Raw genomic sequence first — 20,834 nt, 5'->3', positions numbered from 1 at the left:
CCTGGCCGGGGATCCAGCCTGCATTCCAGCCCTGCAGAGGCTGCCACCCATCCAATTGTGCCATAGCAAGAACTCCTGAAAATGGATTTTGAAGTCAGACTGTGTTCGTGTCCTGACCCATCTTTTCCTCAACTGCTCTGTGTCTGCATTTCCTCATCTATAAAATGGGGACCATTGTGGTAACAGCTTCACAGGTTACTGAGAGTGTACAAGCACATGGAAACTACTCAGAACTGTCCTCGGAACCCAGTTCTCAGTAAAGATAGCTGATACTAAATGCTTGAGAACTCATCTCTTTCTCTGCTTTCCTGTCCAGGCCAGCTCCCCGGTTTGAGGATTGTTAGACTTGTCTCTCATGTGGCTGGGCAAAGAGTTCCTACAGTTTTGTGAACACTCCCCTTGTTTATTGGAATATCTCTTAACTAATGAGTGAATTAATTTATGGTGGCCCCCACGGCACTCAGAAATTCCTGGACTAGGGATCAAGCCACAGCAATGACACCGTCAGACCCTTAACCTGCTGAGCCATTAGGGAACTCCTGAATGTCCTTTATTTTAATGTTTAATAGTGGCACAATTATTATGCAATATCACTGCCCCCCCCCCCACGGTTTCTCATAAGTTACACTGACCAAGTTCTGTCCTCATGTTGTCCAGTAACGCCCCGCCTACCTCTCTTTAAGTCCTGGTTCTGAGTGTTAAGAGACTACATCGATTTAGATTGTTTTGCCGTGTTGGTGGACTTACCATATTACTCGCTGTAATTTACATTTCACATTCAACTCTTCCCCTCTATATTTCTCCTTTCATTTTTTTCTAATTATATCTGATTTTTTTTTTTTAAAAAGGCATGTAACTCTTTCACAATCATGGAATAAAGCCACTGAAAACAGTTCAGAACCTGTCTCTTCCTTGAGTCGACCTATCACTCAAAGGGGCCCTTTCTGTTTGCAGCTCCTGGATCAGAGCTTCTCAAAGACCAAGTTCAAAGCATATCTAGCCCTTCTGATGGGTGGACACTCCTGGGCATGGGTTCATGGCTTTCTCAGGTCCACCTGCTGAACTAATTCAGATATTGTCTCACGCCCACAGCAATCACTCAGGGAAAGTTTGCAGATGTCATAAGAGTTAGAGAACTAGTTCCAATAATATAGCTCTCTATATAATAGCTTACGTCTGCTAACACCAACCTCCCACTCTATCCACGTAAGCTATTATATATAGAGAGAATAAACAACAAGGTCCTATTGTATACAACAGGGAACTATATTCAATATCCTATGATAAACCATTATGGAAGAGGGTATTTTTTAAATGTGTATATATATATAAAATATACATGACTCACTTTGCTGTATTCTAGAAACTAACACATTATGAATTAACCATCCTTCAGTGAAAAAAAAAAATTCCATTTGCTGTTTCCTTTCTCCCAGGCCTCAACTTCATCACTGCTTATTTATGTGGCTCTGCATTTTTGCCAGGAAACCAAGCCATCCGACTCTTCAGGAAACCAACACAGACAAATAGCAACTGGAGAGAGAAGGCTCAAGGCTCTTCCTCAGTCCCCAGTTTTCCTTCTTCTTCGGTCTTTGTGGGATGCTGGACACAGGATGGCCAAGGAAGCTCTGTGGTCAGGTCAACAGAGATACAATGTAAAGTAGACCAGATGGCTCAAGACACATTTGTTTAGCTGCCTTCTCATGCTCAGGTGAATAACACATCTGGTTCCTGCTTCATAGTTTAGTGCGTGAGAGTCTGTGTTACAAGGACAACACTACCCAAGCAGCAACAGTGCTCAGTTCCGCCTTTGCAGAAGGTGGCTCTTCTTGGGTTCATGCAAATATGTATTATAACTTTGGCTCTCTGTCTCCTGCAGTAACGGGAGCGCCCCATCACCTGACCAGGAAGTAGTGAAGAATGCAGCATGGCGTGTGTTAGCAGATTATTAGGAGGAAGCTACAAGGGGGGATAACATGGCTTACTGGTGAGTCAGGTAATTAAAAGCACACCCTCTTTGTGAACAACCTAAATATGGGGCATGCAATGACCTCCTTCTTTCAGATATGGAGTTAGCTACCAAGCACATCCATTGATTTAGATTCAGAGTTTCACCAAAATCAGTGTACTCGGAAAATTATTGATGTCTACTGGTGGCCTAATTTTCTAGTAGCTGCTCAGATGGTTTCAGTCTAATAAGAAGCTATAGAAAAAATAATGGGGTTCCCTTTGTGGCACAGCAGAAATGAATGTGACTAGAAACCATGAGGTTGTGGGTTTGATCCCAAGCCTCGCTCAGTGGGTTAAGGGTCTGGCGTTGCCATGAGCTGTTGTGCAGGTCGCAGACGTGGCTCGGATCTGGCCTTGCTGCGGCTGTGGTGAAAGCCTGCAGCTACAGCTCCGATTAGACCCCTAGCCTGGGAACCTCCATATGTCGCAGGTATGGCCCTAAAAACACAAAAGACAAAAAAAAAAAGAAGCTGTAGGGAGTCGCTTTGGTTCTGAGGGTCATACACCAGCCCTCAGAAGTTGCTGGGCTTCATGACGCAATGAGCCGGAGGCAAGTAATAAAGCTTCCATCTGAGCTGCAAGCCCTCACCACATTGAGCTCCACACCGATTGGCCATTTCATCTGATCTTCTGCAGCTAAGTTTCTCCCTAAGTTATGATAAATTATTAGTCCCATTCTATAAACACATTCCCACTGAGAGGTCTGTGATTTCCATGCTTCTCCAAGCACTTGCATTTTAATACAGACACTAGGAAAAGATGGCTTCTCATTCTAGGACTGTGTAGACAATGGATCAGCTGAGTGAGCGTATGTATTTCTAGAAGTCCTTGACCCTTTGTATTGAATGGAAGTGGAAATTTGGTCCCCATTTACCTTTGGTGGATACGGAAAACAGACAAAACTTTGCAGAAAGGCACATGAGGAGAATGGACTTGACTAAATTTTCAGACGGACAGTATTCCACGCGGGCTGGTGGGGGACACAGGAGTGATGGTTGATACCCTCGAACAGTTGGGGGTGGTCAGAATGGCTTCATTCTCTTGATGACTCTTCCACCAGACCAGATCTAGGCCCGGTCCTGAGGAGTTAGGATATGGACTCGGTGGTCCGGCTGGTGTTGGAAACAAGAGGGTCACATTGAGTCTAGACCCATTGAGTCTAGACCCGCTTGACACTGTAGGTCTTCAGTGTGACATTATGGGCTCCAACATTATGGGAATATCATTCACTCTACAGAGCAAAAGAGATTTCTATCAGAATTTAGTGCTCCAAAGACCATTTTCTCCTTCCTGAGAAAATACATGCTTCCTCTTTTCTGAGAATAAGACCAATGTATCTAACCAGCTTCCTCTTCTCACTGCGAAGAAGCTCTGTCCCTAGAGTGAAGTTTTAAATTTAACAAAACAGTGTAACCACCTCCTAGGTTTTTATTTACACACTTTTTCTTAGTTGACACTCTACTTTTATAGTTTCCTTTTTTTTTTTTTTTTGTTTATAGTGCATGTGGTTTCTATTGAGAACTTTTAGAGTTTATGTTTCTTTTTTTTTTTTTTTTTTGTCTTTTGTCTTTTTAGGGCTGCACCCACAGCCTATGGAAGTTCCCAGGCTAGGGGCTGAATCACAGTTACTCCTGCTTTCCTACACCACAGCCACAGCGGCACCAGATCCAAGCTCCGTCTGTGACCTACACCACAGCTCACGGCAACACTGGATCCTTAACCCACTGAGCGAGGCCAGGAATCGAACCCGCAACCTCATGGTTCCTAATCTGATTTGTTTCTGCTGCGCCACGACAGGAACTCCTAGTTTATGTTTCTTTACATCTATTCTAATGTCATTTTCTTTTATGCATAAGTCTTGTAAACCTCTGCACATCATTTATAAAACATAGAGGGGATTCAGGTGCCAGCTATCTCAAGGCATGTGTAAATGTGGAGTGTTTGTTTTCAAATTAGATGGCTCCTTAGAAGGAGATTTGGTTGAAGGAAGTTGTTAAGGTTTAGCTCTAGGTTTTCTTTTCTTTTCTTTTCTTTTTTCTCTTTCTTTCTTTCTTTCTTTCTTTCTTTCTTTCTTTCTTTCTTTCTCTCTCTCTCTCTCTCTCTCTCTCCCTCCCTCCCTCCCTCCCTCCCTCCCTCTCTCTCTCTCTCACTCCCTCCTTCCCTCTCTCTCTCTCTCACTCTCTCTCTCTCTCTCTCTCTCTCTCTCTCTCTCTCTCTCTCTTTGTCTTTTGTCTTTTCTAGGGCCGCACCCATGGCATATGGAAGTTACCAGGCTTTAGGTCTAATTGGAGCTGTAGCTGACAGCCTACACCAGAGCTGGCACACCACAGGGTTTTTTTAGGGCTGCACCCACCGCATTTGGAAGTTCCCAGCTAGGAGGTGAATCACAACTGCTTCTGCTGACCCAGACCATGGCCACAGCAATGCCAGATCCAAGCCTCATCTGCGACCTACACCACAGCTCATGGAACACCAGATCCTTAACCCGCTGAGCGAGGCCAGGGATTGAATCCGCAACCTCAGGGTTCCTGGTTGAATTTGTTTCCGCTGCGCCATGACGGGAACTCCTAGCTCTAGGTTTTCTAAGGACAAAGCACATACTGAAAACATTCACCACGGGCATATACACCGTGGCTCTCTTTTGCCAGCCCCGGTCCACAGTGTTCCTCCCAGAAATCTCCGGTGCCTTTATCTGGGAAAGTAGCTGGTTGATTCTTTAGTCTTGAGCGAGAAAGTCAGAAGAAGAAAAATAATATCTACCGCTCCCCACACCCCACTGGAAAGATCCCCCCTTCTCCCCCCACCCAAAACCTATGCATGAAGGGCCGAGTTCCTTCCACTTTATGGGGTGTGACACCCATGGTCCCAAAGCTGGATGTGAAAACCCAGCAGAGTGACACTGTGTAACAGGTGAATTGCATCCAGAAGTATCCTGCCTCCCCTTAGAGCATTTTTCTCCCATTTTCCTTCTGTGATTTCTGTCTGCGGGGAGAATCACTGGGCTCTGAAGTTCTTCCTCTTACCAGGCCTGATAGGGGCTCTAAGTGGGAGGGAATGTCAACAGAAAGGTATTGTCTCTTCCTTCTGGGAGGGGTGTGTTCTGGGCTTGTCTGCCTGCAGGGCTGTAACCTGCAGCAGGAATCAGTGGCCTGGTACACCGGCCAGCGCGCTGCTGTGGCTCAGATCCTACACTCTTTCGAACAGAACCAGAAGTGACTGAGGCAGGAGGACGCCAGGCACAGGGCTCCCCGGGACTGTGACCTGAAGCGAGGAATCCCAGGTAAGCCCCACAGCTGGGACTTCATGCCTTAGAACTGCCCTGCTGTCATTCTTCCTGCATGTTCATCTGGGAATATTTCTCCCCTCCCCACGGGGAAAACTCTGATTTCAATAGCCCATGTCCTGCCAAAGGTGAACTAAAGGAGCAGAAGGTGGAAAAAACAACCTGCAGATATGACGGCGTTCAGCTTCTTAGTAACTGTATACATTGAGCTGATTATATGAGTCTTGAACTTGAGGTTTTCTGACTCAAAGCACACCCTTCTCTCTACTGATCACAACACAGGATCCCTTATTCTTGGGGTGTGACTGGGAGGGGTATTGGCTGGAAGAAAAGAGACACCACCAGGGATTACTGGGTAAAAATCTCAATCGTGTAATACATTAGCCTCAGCAATCCCTTGAGAGAAAAATACACTCGAGAAGATCAAGTTTATTTTCACTTTGAGATGAATTTGTTTAAGCTTTGCCCTACTTGGTATATGTCCGGGAAGTACTTCCTAATTTAACTCCTTCCCTAGACTGAAAAAATCCAAAAATTGACCCTCCTAATCATTTCCTCTGCTCCCTCCCCCAAATAAATATAAAGCGACACAGTGTATTTTCTGACCAGCCTTGAAAATGTGTCATTTTCCTTTTCCTTTTTCTTCTTTTTCATGAAGAATCCATTTATGCAAACCTGCTAGTCTACATAATTCACCCATGCCAGAGACTACATGATGGGAATTTACTGAAGGAGGAATGAGAAGAAGGTCAGGGTGGGGAGGGGGGGAAAATGATGGCTTTGACGTATCCATGGAGACATCCATTAAATCAAACTGGGTAATAATAAGACACGTAGGTTGCAGATTACAGAGAGAAGGGAAGTAATAAAAACAGATAAAGATACCTTCCATAATTTAGCAGACTATTAGCATAAGCCTTTTGTTAAACTGCTGCTTATTATCTGTAACCATAACCCACATTTAAAAAGATCATGTTATGTGGCCACATATAGTGCTGTATTCAACCATTAATAAGTGGTATGACCTTGAACAAACTATTTAGCTTTTCTTGTTCTGGTTTCTTCCTTTGCAAAACTGTAGCAATGAGCATGAAGCCTTAAAACGTACTTAAAATGTACTCATGTTGAATCTTAGGAGCTTGACTTGCAAACACTCTGATTTCAGTTTCATGACCACGGTTGATGTAAATTATTGCTGACATGCCTCATAGGGACAAATGTCTTGCTTCTCTGAAAAGACAGTGTATTTCTTTATTCCTTTTAAAAAGCAGAGACAGGGGTCTCATCGCAGGGTCTATCTCTTGCTGTGCCGAGTGTTTGGTGAACAGCACACTTAGGCATCCATGTGCCCTCTGATTCCACAGTTAAAGGGATATCCTCCTAGGAAAAGTCAGGGAAGACATTTAATCAAACTAGGGTGTGAATGGAGTTCCCTTGTGACACAGCAGGTTAAGGACCTGGTGTTCTCACTGCAGGGGCTCGGGTTGCTATGGGGGCAAAAGTTTGATCCCTGGTCCAGGAACCTCCACAAGCTGTGGGTGCTGCCAAACAAACACCCACCAAACTAGGGTGTGAGTGACAGTTTTTAGCTCTTCCATCAGGAGCAAGTGGAAACTGGAAGAAGCAAGAGGCTCCCAGGAATGGAAGGGCATGGACAGTGGCAGAGCTGTTTCCCCAGAGCGAATGCCTCAGAAAGTGGAGGAGGGACATTGAATTCACAGTTTTGCTTAAGGACACTCTTTATGAAACCATGTTCCACCCAGTCTAAACATACATCTTCCCAACTTTCAAAATATCCTGCCTTGTTCTCCTTCTGAAGTCCTTTGGCAGGGAATCCCCATTGTTCTGCAGACAGTGTTTGAGCGGAGACGTGCTCATGTTAATGTCAAGTCTCCATCATCCTGGACTGGAAACACTTTCTTTCTTTCTTTTTGTCTTTTTAGGGCCACACTCGCGGCATATGGAGGTTCCCAGGCTAGGGGTCTAATCGGAGCTGTTGCTGCCGGACCTACGCCAGAGCCACAGCAACGCCAGATCCGAGCTGCATCTGCCACCTACACCACAGCTCACAGCAATGCTGGATCCTTAACCCACTGAGTGAGGCCAGGGATCAAACCCGCAACCTCATGGTTCCTAGTCAGATTCGTTTCCACTGAGCCACAACAGGAACTCCGGGAAACACTTTCTTGATAGCTGTAAAAATAATTAGAACCCTGGAGAGCTGGTGCAAAAGACTAGAGCACCTCCTTTCTCCTAGGCACAGCTGGTTCTAGCCACGGCTGCAGTACCTGAAACCAGAGGAAGCTGGGGTATGGGTAGCTCTCACTGCACCCTCTCCCCAGCAAGCCACAGACCATCTCAGAGGGCTCTGGTCCAACAGTAGATGCAGATCTGGGCTCTGGCATGTTGAGAATGAAACTGCATAAAATTAGTAAGTGTGAAATTGTCCTGGCATTTCCTAGAGTTATAGTAAATTTCCCGTGCGCAGTCAGTTGAATAAATAAAATGCAAAGAGGTTCACAGCCATGAGGCACGTAGGTCTAAAAAATGTGCCAAATATAGTTAAATCTTGTTGATGAGGATTACCTGGTCCCCACGGTGTCTCTGGGACCTCAATGCAAGTGTCAGTTTTTAAGAGGCCCGCATACCATGGAAATTCTAGAGTCTTTTGTTTTGTTTTGTTTTAAAGGTAGTCTTTCCAAATAAGACTTTAAATAAAGGCTTGGCAATAATTTCCTTATCATTTGCTTTTCTCATAAGATAACATTTTAAAAAATCTGATCATTAAGTGTTTGTGTATTATTTGGGGATAAGCAGGCGTTTACTATAAACTTGTATGGTGTTAGGACAGCTTGTCACGGAACAGATTCACACCTGCAAAGTTTTGGGTAAAGAGACTTTGTATGAATCAGATTATACTTTCCATGAAAACCTTTCACACTTGTGTTTGTACTTTAACCTAATTTCGCTTGAAGACATTCCTATGCTTAATCTGTTAAGAGAATCAGGCTAATTTATTTATTTATTTAGTTAGTTAGTTAGTTTTTGCTTTTCAGAGCCGCATGTGGCTGCATGTGGAAGTTCCCAGGCTAGGGGTCTGATCAGAGCTGCAGCTGCACCCTACAGCACACAGCACAGCAACAGGGGATCTGAGTCTATGTGTTCGACTTACAGCACTGCCGGATTCCTGACCCATTGAAAGAAGCCAGGGATCAAACACTTCAATGTTGTTGACCAAGATCCCAATTAAACAAGTAACTAGCAAATGAAAAAATAGAAGTAAAGAAATATTTAGATACTAATAGCAGTAGAATTTTTAAAAATTGGGTTTAGAGTTCCTGTAATGGTGCAGTGGAAACAAATCCAACTAGGAACCATGAGGTTGCGGGTTTGATCCCTGGCCTCGCTCAGTGGGTTAAGGATCCAGCATTGCCGTGAGCTGTGGTGTAGGTTGAAGATGTGGCTTGGATCTGGCACTGCTGTGGCTGTGGTGTAGGACGGCAGCTATAGTTCTGATTCGACCCCTAGCCTGGGAAACTCCATATGCCACAGGTGCAGCCCTAAAAAGCAAATAAACAAACAAAAAATTAGGTTAGAAATAGAATAGTAGTAGAATTTAAAAATATTTAGGATAGAATTTTATTATGTGACAATGTGCACCTTAAAATTGATAAGAATTATCAAGAAGGTCTTGACAAAGAGTGGTTTAGTCAAGAAACATGGTTGGGATAACTGGTTATTCCTCTGAAGGAAAATGAAATTAAACCCCTATTTTATATCAAAGCCTAAAATAACTCCAGAAAGATTGAAGATTTAAATGTATATAACAGGAGTTCCCGTTGTGGCTTAGTGGTTAACTAATCTGACTAGGAACCATGACATTGCAGGTTCAGTCCCTGGTCTCGCTCAGTGGGTTAAGGATCCAGCATTGCCGTGAGCAGTGGTGTAGGTTGCAGATATGGCTTGGATCCCGGGTTGATATGGCTGTGGTGTAGGCCGGCAGCTACAGCTCTGATTGGACGCCTAATCTGGGAACCTCCATGTGCCACAGGTGCAGTCCTACAAAAGACCAAAAAAAAAAAAAAAAAAGATAAAAATAAAATAAAATAAAATAAATGTACTATAACAGGAGTTTCTGCTGTGGCGCAATAGGATCAGCAGCATCTCTGCAGCACCAGGACACAGGTTCAATCCCCAGCCAGGCACAGCGGGTTAAAAGATCCAGCCATTGCTGCAGCAGTGGTGTGGGTCAGATCTGATCCCTGGCCCAGAAACTCCTATACCTTGGGGTGGCCAAAAAAGAAAAAAAAAATGTATGTAACAAACCAATGAACTAATTCACTTAAAGAAGTATCTTAAAAAATTTAAAAATTAAAAACTAAAAAAAAGTGTTAGAAGAAAATATAGGAGGATATTTTTTCAATCTTGTTATAGAAAAAAAAATTCTTAGCATGACCGCAAATTTAAAACCCACAATGGAAAATATTGACAGATGTGATTCCATGAACATTTAAACCTTTGTGCCAAATGGGACAACATAAAAAGTTAAAAAACCAAATTATTGGTTTGTTATTTATAACACGTGTGACAAAGAGCTGATATCTATGCTTTACGATGGGCTCCTAGGAGCAGTTCTCACGAAAAAGATGAACACTCCAGTAGAAACACTTAGGATAATGACTTAAATAGTCAAGGCAGGAAAAAAAATACATAAATGGCCAATAAACATCTGAAAAAATGCTTAATCTTATTAATACTCAAAGGCACAAAAATTAAAACAATTAGATCAAAATTTCCTTAACAGGTGGGAAAGCATTAAAAAGATACTGGGGAGTTCCCATCATGGCTCAGTGGTTAACAACCGACTAGTAACCATGAGGCTTCGGGTTGGATCCCTGGCTTCGCTCAGTGGGTTAAGGATCCAGTGTTGCTGTGAGCTGGGGTGTAGGTCGAAGACATGGCTTGGATCCCACATTGCTGTAGCTGTGGTGTAGGCTGGAAGCTGTAGCTCCAATTTAGCCCCTAGCCTGGGAACCTCCATGGGCCATGGGCGCGGCCCTAAAAAGACAAAAGATACACACACACACAAAGATATTGGTGCCAATGTGATGAAATAAGCATTTCTACGTCTAACCAGAGACTGTAAATGGGTACAAACTAGGGCGGTCATCTGGCTATGTCTATCAAAACTCAAAATGTAATAACCTGGAATTAAGAATGCACAAGAGCATATATGTGTATATGACTGGGTCACTATGCTATACAGAAGAAATGGACAAACATTGTAAATCAACTATACTCTAATAAAAATAAAATAAAATAGGGGGTTCCTATTGTGGTCCAGCAAGTAATGAACCTGACTGGTGTCCATGAGGACATGGATTCTATCCCTGGCCTTGCTCGGTGGGTTAAGGATCCAGCATGGCCATGAGCCGTGATGTAGGTTGCAGATGCAGCTTGGATCTGGCATTGCTGTGGCTGTGGCATAGGCCAGAAGCTACAGCTCTGATTTGATCCCTAGCCTGGGAACTTGCATGTGGTGCAGCCCTAAAAAAAAAAAAAAAAAAAAAAAAGGATCAGTGGCGTCTCTGCAAGGCCAGGATGCAGGTTCAATCCCTGGCTCTTAGCGCAATGGGTTAGGTTAGATGATCTGGTCTGAACTTGCCTTGCCGCAGCTGTGGTGTAGGTCACAACTGTGGCTCAAATCTGATCCCTGGCCTGAGAACTGCATAGGTTGCAGAGTGGGGGACACACACACACACACACACACACACAAGAAAAAAGTTAATAAAAGGAACATTTGAGGCAGATTGTAGGAGTCCAAATAACAAACTTAACACAACGTGTTTGTTTTTCATCTGCAGAGAATGTGAAGCCTGGAAGTTTTTTGAAAATGGATTGACATGATATTTGCAGGACAGGTGAAATGTCAGGCAATCAATTTTATTTCTAGAAAAATCATTTGGGAACGATGATTGAAAAACCTTCTTTTGCTCAAGGAAATTGTGATGAAAATACTCTTTATATGCCTAGGGAAACTTAAAGAATGACCAAACTGTTTTTTGATAGGTTCAAAACAAGGTTTGTGAGTGTTAGCATTGAGTTAAAGTCAGATATTGTTTTACTCTTATTTATTTATTTGTTTGTTTGTCTTCTGTGTTTTTAGAGCCACACCCACAGTATATGGAGATTCCCAGGCTAGGGGTTGAATCAGAGTTACAGCTGCCGGTCTACATCACAGCCACTGCAACACAGGATCTGAGCAGCACCTGCGACCTACACCACAGCTCACAGCAATGACGGATCCTTAACTCACTGAGCAAGGCCAGGGATTGAACCCACGTCCTCATGGATGCTAGTCGGGTTTGTTAACCACTGAGCCATGAAGGCAACTCCTTGTTTTACTCTTATTTAAAAATAGATCCTGCAAGAATAGCTTGTGACATTTTTGTTTGTTTTTTTAGGGCTGCACCAGTGGCATATGGAGTTTCCCAGGCCAGGGGTCCAGTCGGAGCTGTAGCTGCTGGCCTACGCCACAGCCACAGCAACTCAGGATCCCAGCCGAGGCTGCAACCTACACCACAGCTCACGGCAATGCTGGATCCTTAACCCACTGAGCAAGGCCAGGGATGGAATACACAACCTCATGCTTCCTAGTCGAATTTGTTTGCACTGTGCCACGACGGGGAACTCCTGACATCTTTCATCAGATTTTGCATGGGTGAAGACCCCACGAAGCCTCTTCCGTATGTTCTCTCCAGTAGGCTTGATGGGTTGTGTTTTCACCCTTGAAGAGCTGAGCTTCCTTCGACACTGGTTACACTCACATGTTTAGGAGGATCGTTCAGAAACCTACATTCTTTTTCCTGGACAAAGAGAGCTTAATTGTCAGGAACTCCCCTGGGGATCAAATTAACAGTCATGATTTTATTAAAATCATGGTCCGAGCAAACAAAATAAACTGGGCCCATCGCCCAAGAGAAATATTGGGTTCTTTGGGGAGAGAAATTTAAGGAAAGAGTTGAAAACTTCTTTTCATTGAGGATTTGGGTTTACCTTTCTCATTTTACACAAGTGTGAAACCAAAATCCTTCCCACTTAATCGAGTCACTACATAGAAAAGCATTTTGTGGATTAGAATTCTTCTTCTTCCTTCTTGTGTTAACCCTCCCCTCCCTTGAGTGCTCTTCAGGTACTTTTGCAAGCGGGCCAAGAGGAAGCTCAAATTCTCTGGGTTATAGTGATTGGAAGTAAGCAACGTCACCTGGGGAAGATGGGCAATGATGCCCTGGGGATTCCAGGAAGGCTGCGACCCCATTGCTAAGTCTTGGCCGTCACAAAGGGCTTGGCACCTTCTCTGGAATGACACTTATCATCCTGGTCATAACTGCTGCTCTACAGAGCCATGAGTGACAGGAGAACATCTCCAGTTACAGGGGGTGGAAAAGAGCCAAACCATGAGGCTGGCTGTCAGGCTTTTTACAACAGAATTGAGCTGGACTTATCTGTGGGAAATGAACTCTACCAGGACACCTGAAGATGTATTGGGTGACAAGCCAAGACCGACAAAGCATCTTGTATCTCTACTAAGATACAAAGCAGAGATAGTTGAATGTAAAAAACCAGAATCAGAGTTCCTGTCATGGTGCAGCAGAAACGAATCCGACTAGGAACCATGAGGTTGAGGGTTCAATCCCTGACCTTGTTCAGTGGGTTAAGGATCCGTGAGCAGTGGCATCTTTTTATTTGCTGTAAGAACATAACCAGGCATGTCTATACAGTCCGTTGTGCAAAAAAAAAATTTTTTTTACAAGCAACACTGAACATCTAGATCTGTACATTTGCTCAATTAAAAAATTAGCAAAGGCTGAAAAGTTTCAGACGCGGCTCGGATCCCATGTTTCTGTGGCTGTGGCATAGGCCAGCAGCTGTAGCTCCAATTAGACCCCTAGCCTGGGAATCTCCATATGCCACAGATGCAGCCCTAAAAGGACAAAAAGACTAAATAAATAAATAAATAACCAGAATCTTTGGGAGGAGGGAGCAGACAGTTGTGCTAGGCTGACTGCACCAGCAATAGGAGAAAGGCTCTTGAGTTGAAGTTCCACTTCGAAGCAAAGCACACAGGGCTTCATAAAAATGCGTCTCAATTTTTGGATGACAAAAGAGGTTTACAATCTGGACTCTGAAGGGAGAGCAATCGAAGGAAACATCAGAGAGTTTAAATAGGGACCTTGTCACAGAGAGACCCCATCAACCCAGCTGTTGTTTTCAAAAGTGGGTCTAGGCCCATCCATGCTGCTGCAAATGGCATTATAATTCATTCTTTTTTATGACTGAGTAGTATTCCATTGTGTATATATATACCACATCTTCCTAGAGATGGTCATACTAAGTGAAGTAAGTCAGACAGAGAAAGATAAATATCTCATGATATCACTTATATGCGGAATCTAAAAAAATGATAGAAATGCATTTATTTACGAAACAAAAACAGACTCACAGACTTTGAAAACAAACTTATGGTTACCAAAGGGCAGTGAGGGAGAGGGATAAATTGGGAAGTTTGGGATTAACATATATACACTACCATACTTAAAACAGATAACCAACAAGGACTTACTTATAATGCGGGGGAATCTCCTCCATATTCTGTGATAACCTACATGGGAAAAGAATCCGAAAAAGAATGGATATATATTATGTATAAGTAGTTCACTTTGCCGTACACCTGAAACTAATACAAAATCATAAAGCAACTACCCTCCAATAAAAAATAATTTTTTTTTCAAAAAAAAGTGCTTCTGATCACAGCATTTGGATCTTTTCCAGGTGGGTGGAGCTACGGTGCTAAACACCTTGCCTGCCTGTGTTGTGACCAGCCTGTGCCCGGCACGGTGCCTGGGATATATGAGGCTCTCACATAGTGATTGAACGAATTAGAGTTGAACAGGGCTGGTAAAATGTCCAGGAAAGGGATGACTGAGCTGGGTCTTTCCTTCTGTCTCTTCCAGCCTCCTAACTCCAGAGTTCTTTAAAAACATACCACTCTTCTCAACCTGAGGACTTCATTCTTAGTTCTCATCTCAAAATCGTTCAGGAATGATACTAATCAGTACAAGGAGGAAATGGGAATAGAGTCCAGTAAAAAATGTTATCCTGGAGTTCCCGTCATGGCTCAGTGGTTAACGAATCTGATTAGCATCCATGAGGACACAGGTTCGATCCCTGGCCTTGCTCAGTGGGTTCAGGATCTGGTGTGGCCATGAGCTGTGGTGTAGGTTGCAGATGTGGCTCAGATCCTGCGTTGCTGTGGCTCTGGTGTAGGCTGGTAGCTATAGCTCTGATTGGACCCTGGCCTGGGAACCTCCATATGCCATGGGTGCAGCCCTAAAACAAAAAAAAAATTTCATCCTTCCAGGATCAGATATAATGGCTGGCAGACACTAATGAAAAGAACAACTAAATAAATAATATATAAATAGAAACTGGAAAATAAGCATATGATAATGGAATTTGAATGTGAATGGATCTGAGTGTGCCTTATTGTACAGCTTACATTAAAGAAGAGGTAATAGTCCAACAAGTTTTTTTGTTTGTTTGTTTTTGTTTTGTTTTGTTTGTTTGTTACGCTTTTTAGGGCCGAATTCACAGCATATGGAGTTCCCGGGCTAGGGGTCTAATCGGAGCTGTAGCCACCAGCATACACCTAAGCCACAGCAACGTCAGATCCGAGCTGTGTCTGCGACCTACACCACAGCTCATGGCAATGCTGGATCCTTAACCCATTAAGCAAGGCCAGGGGGAGTTCCCGTCATGGCGCAGTGGTTAACGAATCCGACTAGGAACCATGAGGTTGCGGGTTCGGTCCCTGCCCTTGCTCAGTGGGTTAACGATCCGGCGTTGCCGTGAGCTGTGGTGTAGGTCACAGATGTGGCTCGGATCCTGCGTTGCTGTGGCTCTGGCGTAGGCCAGTGGCTACAGCTCCGATTCGACCCCTAGCCTGGGAACCTCCATATGCCGCGGGAGCGGCCCAAAGAAATAGCAAAAAGACAAAAAAAAAAGCAAGGCCAGGGATCAAACCCAAAACCTCACAGATTCTAGTCAGATTCGTTTCTGCTGCACCACGATGGGAACTCTGGTTTTGGGGGGGGTTTTTGTTTTTGTTTTTAACTTTCACAAATTCTAGCAGATAAGGGACAAAGCCAAGGTTAGGGTCTAATTCATCTTGGTCTTTTTCCATTAAGTTTATCCAACATTAGCGTATTCAAACATGCAAAAGTATAAAATACGTGTTTAAAACTTGACTGTGGACACATGTTTATAAAGACAGTCATTGAAATTTTGGAGTTCCTGGTAGCCTAGTGGGTTAAGGATTTGGCGTTGTCACTGCTGTGGCTTGGGTCCGATCCCTGGCCCAGGAACTTCTGCATGCCAAGGGCGTGGCTAAAAAAAAGACACCCGCTGAAATTTTAAATACCTTTGTTTTTCTTTTTATGGCCACACCTGGGGCATAGGGAAGTTCCCGGGCTAGGGGTCAAATCAGAGCTGCTGTTGGGACCTATGCCACAGCCATACCAACTTCGAATCTGAGCCGCCTGGGTGACTTATGCCGCAGCAACGCCCATCCTTAACTTACTGAGGGAGGCCAGGGATCAAACCCACATCCTTACAGAGACAATGTTGGGTCCTTAACCTGCTAAACCACAACGGGAACCCCTGAAATTTTAAATAGCTTTAAATTACGGTCCTTCCAGAAGTAGCTTATGTAGCTCATAAAATTTACCAAACCACTAAGCATTTTTCTGGATATGAAACTCATTATCTTTTCTGTTTCCCCATCTATCTTTCTACCTGTCTTCTCTACCACATCTGCCTCCTGAAACGAACACAAAGAAACTCTTCTTAAAGGACAAGGCCCAAGGATCCCCATACGAAGGCAGATCCCAAAGAAAATGTGACCAAAAACTTATAAAATTAGAATTAACATAAAACCAGGATTTTAGGATTTCCTGTCGTGGCTCAGCAGAAACGAACAAATCCAATTAGTATCCATGAGGACACAGGTTCGATCCCTGGCCTGGCTCAGTAGGTTAAGGATCCGGCATTGCCAGGAGCTGTGGTCTAGGTTGCAGATAGGGCTTGGATCCCTCGTTGCTGTGGCTGTGGTGAAGGCCGGCAGCTGTAGCTCTGCTTCCACCCCCAGCATGGGAACCTTCATGTGCCACAGGGGTGGGCCTAAAAAGACAAAAAAGAAAAAAAATAGGATTTTACAGATCCTCTGCCTGTTAACCAGTTCTCTTTGAATCATGATTTCTTTCAGATCCTAGCTGGAGAAACTCTCTCTCCGTGTATGTGTGTGTGTGTGTGTGTGTGTGTATGTGTGTGTTATGCATATGTGCACATGTGAGTCCAAGGCAGAGGCAAGGATGACAGCCCTACCGGGAATTTTATTTATAGGGCAAGAAACATAATTCCTTAAATACTGATGCCAGGAAAGTAGCCCAGAAGTTCAACTCTGCCTAAAATTAGACCGTTGCCGTAAATTCTGCAGCATGTAGGTGAGGGCAGTTCCAATTAAGCACCACTGTTGATAAGAAGACAGCTGCTGACATACATAAATGATATTTGGATCCTAAATACATAACTGGAAGGTTGGGGAGACAATAGGCGGCTGTCTCCAGAGGCGTAGCAGCAAATTCTAATGATTGTTCTCTGAACACTGAAGGACAGGGATTATCAGAAATGAATTCACTTGAATGAATTCAAGGAAGCGAGGGGGCTTCCACCGTGGCCAAGCCTTCCCACGGATACCAGGGCCCACACAGCCTTAGATCAGGCACTCCTGGCCCTCAGAGGCACAGAGCCAGGTGTGATGCAAACACACACACACACACTTACTGTGATGACAACAGCTCCTGCTCTGCGGCAAGGACACATGGATTCTGAGATTATTTAAATAATCAGGACCCCTCCCCCCCCATCTTGGAAGGAAGTGCTGAAAATACTGTGGGGTTTGCTTCCAGCGAAGGCAAGTTTAAGTAGGGTTTAAGATCACAGCTCCCTCCTCCAAAAAAAAGATCACACCTTCCCCGAAACACACACATACACACACACAGTATTTCTTGGCATCCCCATGCTGAGACTCTGCTTTGAGTCAGATAACTCAGTTCTTTTCACTATCTCAAAGCTGGGCTGCTTTGGAACATGGGAGCACTTTTTTTTTCTTTTCTTTTCTTTACTTTTTTTTTTCCTAGGGCCACACCTGGGGCATATGAAAGTTCCCAGGCTAGGGGCCAAATTGGAGCTGCAGCTGCCGGCCTACACCACAGCCACAGCAACACGAGATCCAAGCTGCATCTGGGACCTATCACAACTCGTGGGAATGCCAGATCCTCAACCCACTAAGACCAGGGATCCAACCAGCATCCTTATGAATGCTAGTCGGGTTCGTAACCCAGTAAGCCACAACGGAAACTCTTTTGTTTGATAAGTTAATTTGACTCAGAATTGAGGTCAAATTCTGACACAATCCAACAGTAACTATAAGAACTGAGGGTAAGATTTATGGCTAATATTAGTAGCTATCAATAGTTGAGGCTTGCCCCCTGCCAAGCATGACTCTGGTGACTCTATATGCAATTACTCATTCAATTCTCTGAAATTCGATACCACTTCCCCCATCTTCTAGGTGAGCCAACTGGGACATAGGAAGCCTAAGAAAATGTCAAAGGACCTCCAGTTGGTAAATGTCAAAACCAGGACCTGAATCCTGGGCCATCCAACCACAGAGCCTGTTTTGACTCGAGCACCTCAAAATATCATTTTCCTGCCTTTGACTAGTCACATCCAGGATGTCCAGTTAAATCCAAATTTCAGAAAAAACAACAGCAATTCTGGGGAATGAATAGTGTCCCAAATAGTGTGTGGCCCATACTAACACTAAACAATTTTTCGTTATTTATCTGGAAGTCAGTCTTTTAACCCTGAGGGAGCTGAAGGCATCAAGCAAGCAAAGAAAAAAAATCGATACGTTTGAGGTTGGGTCCCAAACCCCAAAGGAGAATCACAAATCACAGTATTAGCCCTAGTGCGAACTCTTTTTTCCTCTCCTGGTACCAGTTTAGAATAACAGTTCTAAACGCTGCCTGGATATCAGCCCACTTGGGATGTTTATTTATTTATTTATTTATTTATTTATTTAGTGTATGTACGTGTGTGTCTCTTTTTTTTTTTTTTTTTTGGCTGCACCCACAGCATATGGAGGTTCCCGGGCTAGGGGTCAAATTGGAGCTATACCTGCCGGCCTACACCACAGCCACAGCAATGCTGGATCCTTAACCCAGTGAGCGAGGCCATGGATAGAACCTGCGTCCTTAGGGATGCTAGTCAGATTCGTTTCCTCTGAGCCTTGACGGGAACTCCACTTGGGATGTTTTAATCATGCACATGGCTGGGCCTGGGCTGCCTGAGATTTAATAGGTTTGGGCTGGGATGGGGTTGTCTGTATTCTCAAATGAGCCCCGAAATATTTCCTTTCCTCCTTCCCCACCCCTTCTCCTTCTTTGTCATAGAAGATGGACTATGGACCAGTGACTGGGAATCACTGGTCTGAAAGCCATGATAATGAGTTACTATTTCTAGCAAGTCCAAGGAGACAGTCCAGAATCCACCCTGGAGATTGGGAGGAAGAGATAAGGAGAGGATGAGCCAGTTTCCTCTCAATGCCCGGGGCTCTGGCCCTGGCCTGCTGGCATTGGGTTGCAGCCTCAGGCTGCATGGGACAAAGGTTTTTTGGAAAGAGAGAGAGATGCAGAGAAAGAGCCAGGTAAGGACCAGGCCTCCCGTTTGGAACCAGGACCTGGCACAAGGGGGAGGGCAGGTCCCATCCATGTCCACGCAAACCCAGACAGTTATGCTCTAGGAGCACCCGAACCACAGAGCACGGCCCTCGTGGTACGCAGGGATTCACATTACAAATTCCCTGGAAGGGGAGAAAAAGTGGGAAAGAGGCTTGGAGGGGCACAAGCTCCATCGGCGACGTGGCTCCCTCTAGGAGGGTCCTGGGAGATCCATCCAGCAGGTTGCGGCCGCTTATGAGGAAGGAGGGAGGGAGGAAGAAAAAAGGGAGAAAGGAAGGGAGGGAGGAAGGAAAGAAGGAAAAACAAGTAGAAAACATCCAACAGCAGAAGGAAAGAATTAAGTTCTGTTTCATGAAACTGTTCAGTTATTTTACATAAATAAAATTTTCATTAAATGTATCTACATATGTATATGTTTTATGTGTACATGTGTATATTCTATGTATACATGGATACACCACACACACACACACACACACACACACACATATATATATACACACACACATATGCTTTATTATGTGTGTATGTCTATATAAAACTCGGGCTATAAAATTCTTTTCTTTTTATGGCATCAAAAACTTTTGAAAAGCACCACTCCAGAAACAAATAACTTTCAGAAAGCAGAAAGCACAGGCCAGAAGGAACAGATCTCAGAGCAGATAATCTTGGAGAAACTAGATCGAGGCAAATGATCTGGAGCCCAGGCTGCTGCCCAAAGCAGATTAGAGTCTTGACAGTCAGGAAGGGGTGGGGGTGGGGGGGTGAGCAGGGAGAGGAGAAGTCCCTCAGGGGACAAAGCACATACAAAGGGGACCTGTCTCGTGGCTTATTTTTCCTGCTTCTCCAGAAAGCCCTAGAAAGAGTCCCCACTGACCCAGAGGCCACCTCTGTGGGAGTCGTGACCATGTCTCTAATATCTTTTTTCTTATGGATCAGAGAGCAGAGCTGCGGCAGCGCTGTTGGGATGGCCGGGTGCTTGTGAAGTTCACGTGCATCCAGGGAGCCAGGTAAGGGCCTGAGAGCCAACCCTGGGTTTCTGCGCTGCTGCCTGGGCACTTATTCCAGGGGATGGGTATCAAGTTTGGGAATCATAGCTTTTCATCTTTTCCTATGGAGATAGAAAGGGAAAGGAAATTTTATGACCATGACTATGTGCTAAGTTTTGTCACAATTATCCTGAGATAACCATGACCTTGAGGACAATTTGTGGCTAATTTCCTTAACTATGAAGAAGGAAATTTGCTGGATTCTTTCATTATTGTTTTTACATTGAAACACTGGGATTCTGTCTTTATAGTAATGGTTCTAGGGTCCTTGGTTATTTGAATGCTTATCTTTACGGACGAGAAAAGAAAACCTCAATGATATAAAGGGCTGAAGGTTAAATACACCCAGTTGCAAATTTATTTATTTATTTATTTATTTATTTATTTATTGTCTTTTGTTGTTGTTGTTGCTATTTCTTGGGCCGCTCCCACGGCATATGGAGGTTCCCAGGCTAGGGGTCGAATCGGAGCTGTAGCCACCGGCCTACGCCAGAGCCACAGCAACGCGGGATCCGAGCCGCGTCTGCAACCTACACCACAGCTCACAGCAACGCCGGATCGTTAACCCACTGAGCAAGGGCAGGGACCGAACCCGCAACCTCATGGTTCCTAGTCAGATTCGTTAACCAC

The 20,834-nt window shown here is 44.3% G+C and overlaps 1 protein-coding gene across 11 annotated transcripts in view; it reads left to right on the top strand.

The window, feature by feature from the left end:
* The first annotated feature begins 4,900 nt into the window (after nt 1-4,900).
* Nucleotides 4,901-20,834, top strand: part of ADGRF1 (adhesion G protein-coupled receptor F1) — a 47,563-nt gene continuing 31,629 nt past the window's right edge. For 2 of the 11 annotated variants that reach the window (XM_084966460.1, XM_021098134.2), the window contains exons 1-2: nt 4,901-5,290; nt 20,095-20,165. The gene's annotated coding sequence lies outside the window, so the exon portion shown is untranslated. The remainder of the gene's footprint in view (nt 5,291-20,094; nt 20,166-20,834) is intronic. The other 9 variants (XM_021098133.2, XM_021098132.2, XM_084966462.1 and 6 more) reach the window with 8 other exon arrangements.

This window comes from Sus scrofa, chromosome 7 (assembly GCF_054392235.1).
Source record: "Sus scrofa isolate SSC_HxYL_T2T_F1_AM1 chromosome 7, Sscrofa_HxYL_maternal_Yorkshire_Landrace_v2.0, whole genome shotgun sequence".
Lineage (NCBI taxonomy): Eukaryota > Metazoa > Chordata > Mammalia > Artiodactyla > Suidae > Sus > Sus scrofa.
This window is presented reverse-complemented; position numbering and strand designations above follow the sequence as displayed.